We start from the raw sequence: 7,054 nt of genomic DNA, 5'->3' as shown, positions 1-7,054 counted from the left end.
TGAATCGAATTGGTGAGAGGAGATCTATTTGGCTAAATTTGACGAGAAGAAGAGTTAGAATGATAGGACACATCTTAAGACACCCAGGACTTGTTCAGTTGGTTTTTGAAGGAAGTGTAGGGGGTAAGAACGGTAGGGGTAGGCCAAGGTATGAATATGACAAGCAGATTAGAGCAGACGTAGGATGCAATAGTTACGTAGAAATGAAAAGGTTAGCACAGGATAGGGTGGCATGGAGAGCTGCATCAAACCAGTCTATGGACTGATGACTCAAAGAACAACATCCTTGCATTATTTAAAAAAAATTGAGGCATGAAATTGGGGTGCTGATTTTATTTGCGTCAAGGTTGGCAACACACTCCTGGCTCATCTAGTTTTTGATGTTGGGTTTACAGTTATGTTTTGTGTAACCGGAGATGGAATAAAACTGTCCCCGTATGTCATATTTAAACGGAAGGCTATTCCGACTGTTAAATCTAAACTGCCTTTACATTAAAAAAATGTGTTTTACAGAGTAATTTAAAATCAAAATTTCTTGGCATCACAGTAGAATGCGTCTTCCAGTATGTGCAGGTGTAGCTTTCTGCACTTTCACTCACTTCGGTGTGTCTATAGTGTGTTTCATATTTGCTAAGTTCAAGTGAAATCGTAATTCTTTGCTCCAAGTAATTGGATACGAGGCTTACAAACCTGGGATATCAGAGTGCAGAGGGCAGAATAAATCTTAATTTCTTCCTCATTAGTGTCAAACCACTTTCTATTGTGTGCTGTTTCTTTCCTCTCTGGGTCCAATAATATTGTTCTGTGTTGTAAATATTTGTTTCCTGTGCAATGTGGGTAAACAATGAATACATAAACTCCAAAAATACAGACAGCTCTGACACAGAAATATGTAATTATTCATCTCTCAGTTCTCCTACACCTGTGGAGAGCCTATAAGGTGTGTACTAACCAACACCTGGTCACTATGTTTTGATTTCACACATGAGTTTTAGGTATAATTTCACAGTCATTCGAATCGGATTAACTGTCACTTAAAATCTCTTCTTGAGTTTTATATAATTGCCGTCACTGTCCTCCAAATCACTGTTAAAATACTTTCAATTAACTAAACAATAGCATTGTTGTCAATGGCCTTTACTATGCCCGGAGTCAAGGCTAGGAGACTGACTGATACCTGATGAAATGTTTGCGCTTTCAGTGGCTACAATGGGGCAATAAATTATGGTACAACTTCTTAGAAGGAAAGCTGTAAACAAGCCACAATCCTGTTCTATTCATAGAAATTCACAAAAGCAAAAACTGTGCAGGGGTGGTCAAAATATAAACTACTACATACGACTCGGTGCAGTGCAAGACTGTCTCATGATTTGAGTTGAAGGCCTAGCCAGCGCTCGCGTGAACAACATGCGAAATGAGTCGAGTGGGTTAAGAGTGATTTATTGATGATGTTCTTTTAGAGCAAAATTTCTTGTTCTCTTAATAATAGCTGTTTTTTAAGGTATGTTATAGTGTTCTATATATCACATTTTGTGTTTTGACAATCTGAGAAACTTAAAATTTGTATTTCACCATTTAGTTCCTCTTCCCCATTTGCCATATTCAGTCCCCCAGGTGTTGGTCATCACCCTGGAGAAAGCACCCCTTTCTTTAGCTGACTTGAGCAGTGGTTTGGTGTTGTTGATGCAAGTCCAGTCTTGGAGCCATGACATCATGGTCTACCAGCTTCTTTCTTGCCTTCTATGTTTTCTTGTAATATGAGGTGAAGAAACCTGTACTTTCTACCTTGTAAATAAGCTGTTTTCTGGCCTTCATGATGTTAGCAATCTTATGCTCAGGTGTAGCTCTCCTTAACACTTCATTATTGTTGCAAAATCTGTCCAGGCTATTCTGAGCATTCTCCTATATGACCACATTTCAAAACCTCTAATCTCTTCATGGAGGAAGCTTTGACAGTCCAAGTCTCTACTTCGTAAAGTAATGTTGACCAGACGTAACATCTCAACATTTCTTACCTGATTTTGATGTTTAGATTATCATCACAACTGAATGACCTCATCTTTTGGAAAGATGGTCTGGAAATCTCAATACTACGTCTGATCTCTTTTTCAGGGTCCAGATTGTCTGCTATGGTGCTCGCAAGGCATGTAAACTGACTTACTTCTTCAATATTTTGATTATTTAATGAAATGGAGACACCTTCATGGTTGCTTCTGCTAAATACCTTAAATATCTTAATCCACCAAGATGAATTCTACTGAGCAGCCCTTGAAGATCTTCAATGGTGTCGTATATAATTAGGATTCATCTGCATATCTAATATTGTTTATGATGACTCCATTTACTTTCACACCTAATTCAGTATCATGCAAGGCTTCTTTGAATATGTGACCAGCATAGAGCTTGAATAGGAACGGTGAAAGTATATAACCTTGGCATTTTCATCTTTTGATACTTATCTCTGAAGTTCTTGTTCATCCGATCTTGACTGTGATCTGATCTACCAATCTCCCCTTAAACTTTCTTCTGTACAGCCACATTTCTATTAGCTTTCTTCCAGATGAGTTAACTGTCCTTGTTTCACTTCCCTGCTGCTCACAGTCTTTGTAATCTGTGTTAGAAGTGAGAAAATTTCTCTTAAAAACATTTAATCTTTTTAGGCTTTTTCAGTTATGATATGACCCCAGTGTAGCAGTGGATTCATCAGTTAGATTGCTACACCTTTCCAAGACGCTGGCGGCTCATGTGCCATTGAGACACCACTGCAGGCCTCTTATGTAGGGCAATGCAGTCACGGTGCAATTTTTGAAAATATCTCATCTACGGAAAACTCTCTCTTGGACTAGTTACATTTTATGCTTCCTTGCCTTTGCTACTGTTATTTTCTGTACTGCCTAAGTAGCATTATTCTCCTACTTCCTGCAAGACTGCTGGGATATTTCATGAATTACCGGACTGCACATAACTCCATTCCATTATTTATGTTTTACATTTAGTCCTCCATCAAGCACTGTGTGCTGGACATCTTCACCTGAATGCAACGACTGTCATGAAGACCTCCATTCACACTGTTAACAGAAGGTCTCAGAAAAGAAGAATTTCTCCAGTCAACAAACCACATATTGTAATTGTTTCAGGTGGGATTTCTCCTTAAAATACTCTCTTTTTGGCTCATATTTCAACCTCCGCCTTGCATCTACTTCTTCAGGTTGACTGTTTTCTTCTTCACCAAGGAGCTCATGGATTGGGCAGTGGATCATTGTGTTCCTTTCACTTGCTGCTCACTTGTTGAGACATGAGAGATGCACACCACATAGTTCTGTGCCCTGATCCACTTTGATGCTCCATGTTGTACCGTTCCCATCTTAAAATAGTCTACCGGCGCCGTCGAAGAGCTGCGTGTTTGGTTCGCAAAAATACGACCAGGGTATAAATAAATGAAAAATCTCAGGATAAACATACTATGGGTATGTGAACAGGAAACAGTGATATAATTCCGTTAATAAAATTCAAAAAATGGGGGTATGATATATTTATTGTCTAAGAACATTATTGAAAATTCGCAAAATAAACAAATTAATAAGTAAAACGATTAAAAATATGGCTCAAACAAATGCCAAAATTACCAATATGTGCCGTGCACATTGTTAACAAATTATAAATACACGACATGAAAAGACGGGTACGGTAATATCCCGTATTAATATAATATAATTACAAAATAAATCTGGGGAAGAATACACACTTCGCTTCGAGTCGACGCAGTTATATTTACAAGTAACAAGTAACAACTCTCATTATTGTTCCGTATTGAAGATGACGTTAGACATAGATATCAAGGATAATTTAACAAAAAAATAAACCAGGTTGAATAGGTGGTTTTTTATTAAATTATCCTTGATATCTATGTCTAGCAGTTATATTTATCTTAATAGATCCTGACGGATATCATTCAGTTAACGTTCATACGACATACCGCGATAGAACAGAAATATAATAGATCCGATCCATATTACAAGTCATATATATATATATATATATATACACACAACATTTATAAACAAATCACCGTTCAAGGGGTCCCTAACTTTAGTCTACACTGATTTTACAAATAGACAGTTCTGTTACAAGTTGGACGGCTAGAAAACCGACTCCCCAGTAAAATGAGCTGCGGACTCATACGTAATAAATAAGTCCTTAACAACGATGACGATGACATGAACATCAAGAATATATATGACACAAATCAATGTAAATAACACACTTCAAAAAACCTGTAAATATTATGCAAATAACATAAACGAAAATATCACTGTGTATCCGCATATCTGAAATAAGAAAAAGTAAGAAACCAAGGAAATCCTGGCTCAGCTACACATGTTGATGGTCATTCACCTTCACATCATACCATAAATTTTCTGACACTACTAATTCTCCAGCTATGAGACAGCCTGTGTCGCAAGAGAAGACATCAGTTAATTGGATTGTTCATTCTTGCCTGAGAGATTGTAATATATCGGGGGACACATATTAATGCCGCAAATCACTGCTCTGTTCATTAGACAAACAATAAGCCTAGAACTCGACTTACTGCTTTACAATACGCATTACTACAGCCTTAATTACACATTTCTATTTAACACGGCTACTTTCTATGACACACAGCACATCTAGCCTAACACCTCGGAGTACAATAGTTTGACTCTCTTAGTATTAACGAACACTCTAGGCAAATCCTTTCTCTCACAACGCAGCTAACACCATTATATTTCCCCCTTATATTAATTAGCAGGCACTCCTGTCCTGTCTTAAGACACATTTTTATGAATCTCAGTTTATCAGGCTAATCTTGCCTTTCTCTCGTAGTATCACAACACAATTACAATTAGCTGATTCTCTTTGCCTATCTAAAAGACACTAATTCAACGATGCATTTTCGAGCTGGTTATATCTGCCATGCAAACACCTGTTAATATGCTACATGCTTTAAAACAAACTGTTCCCTGCTAAAATGTATTCCCAAACAAATTTTAGGCTGTGCAACCTCCTTAATGAAAGAGTCTACATCCTGTAACATAAATTGGAATACACAGTAACCTCATGACATATATATATCCTTATCTGCACCTAATAATTTCCCTCTTTTCTATCTAATAAAAAGGAAAAATAAGAAGAAGAAAACTTCAGGGTTCTTTGAAGATGCACGTCTCCTGAAACATACCATTTCTTTACAATAATAAAATAGCTCAGTCACAAAGACTGAAATTTGCAATTAAACTACTTCAGGATCGAACTAGCAGAATTCCTCTATCTAAGCATTCCTACAATTTAAGATAAACTTAACTGGTGTCATCTCAGCTTTCTTTATGTTTTCCAGGCCGCTACGTCTGCGTAAATTACGCCATCATTGCAGCACATTGCATGGCATTACAAGATACACTGCTGGTCTTTGCTCCTTCCATCGCCGTCTTTGAAACATGGTGCTCCGCACATACTATTAATTTATTCCGGACGATAAAAGCCGATTCGCACACGGTCATCGCGATAACACGTACCGATTACAGCTTTCGCACTAAACGAATGCAATCTCATACACGGGTTTGGATATATCGATAATAAATACCGTCTGATGTATTAACAATTCCATGCCAAAACCGCACTCTGGCATACTGCAACGTAATACATGATTTTATATATAGCAAAGGTAATTGCTTTGTAAATTATACTGTACACTCAATAATTAAATAATATCACTTGCACATAGATATTGCATATTACTCGTTAAATAACGTCTCACATTTCACGATATAAATATGTCTACTTGGTTGATGAAAATCGTCGCTGTTAATGTTACCACCACTCAACGTGGGCCTAGTATAAGAAATTCCGATCTGCGCGGTCCACAACTTCAGAGCAGAGTGCCTGTCCCATTTCCTCAAGGCGCATGTGTTCACCAAACTTCCTGTATGAGCAATACTTCGGGGATCTCCACTGATAGATGACGCAATAGCTCAGCGCCTACTTGGTAGAAAACGCTGACTCAATGGAAATATATTTATTACTTAATTAGATCAAAATGAATTACTGTTTCTGTCTACAGGTAGTTTTAAATACATTGTTAACTTCTATTTCATATCAAAAACGTGGAGTATGGCTTTATAACAGATTGCCTAATTAAATCATTGACGGTGCATCACTGTAAAAATCGAAGTTGGTAGGTCTGCATTCGTTTGTTCTGTATATCCCTTCATTCCACAATTTCGCTTGCAAGCTTGTGATTGGTCTCTTTCGAATCTGCCGCTCTCATACAATCTCGTAAATTCCCCGATTGACTCATGTGAAATATACGAACTGCTTGCTGTTACCATGGAAGGTAGCAAGTTATTTTTAATGCTTCGTGCTGCCGAGATTTTGCATTGCGCAACTTCCTTATTACATCAGGGCTTCTTTCTTGTAATAAGTTCACAGCATTTTGCAATATTACATATTTTACTCTTGGGGCATATGTTATATGGCACATTCTCCCCATACCCCGTAGAAAAAATATGTGACCACATATTTTTTCTCTAATATCGTCTCATGGTTCACTACTGTGGCTGATAATAACAGTTCACTTTCAGCTAGCAACCTCTCCTTCTTTCCGAGCTTCATAAAATATTTCTAATAGACCTTGAATCCGGCGTTCATTTCCGTCACACTGATGACGCATTTCTGCTGGTAATGATTCTGTATCTTCCAAATTTGCCATATTTAATTCCTGTGTCGCTTCTTCTTCATCTTCTTGATCCACATCTTCTTGCTCCACATCTTCTTGTGCTGGGTCGTCTTCTTCATCAATGTCATCATCATCTTCTCCCAGGTCATCATCATCTTCTTGTGCTTTCTCCAATTGCTATGGTTGAGTTCTTTTTCTAATGGCTCCAGTGTGACTTGTATCGAAATCTGATGCATATGATTTCAATCCTTTTTGTTCTGCTTCCCCGAAATTACAGTAATTAACGCTCTCTGCTCCATGGTTTTGGTTACTTAAATTTCCCTGTATCGCTTGTTGCCA

The sequence above is a fragment of the Anabrus simplex genome, chromosome 1, assembly GCF_040414725.1.
Source record: "Anabrus simplex isolate iqAnaSimp1 chromosome 1, ASM4041472v1, whole genome shotgun sequence".
NCBI classification, from domain to species: domain Eukaryota; kingdom Metazoa; phylum Arthropoda; class Insecta; order Orthoptera; family Tettigoniidae; genus Anabrus; species Anabrus simplex.
Note: the sequence above shows the minus strand (reverse complement) of the source record.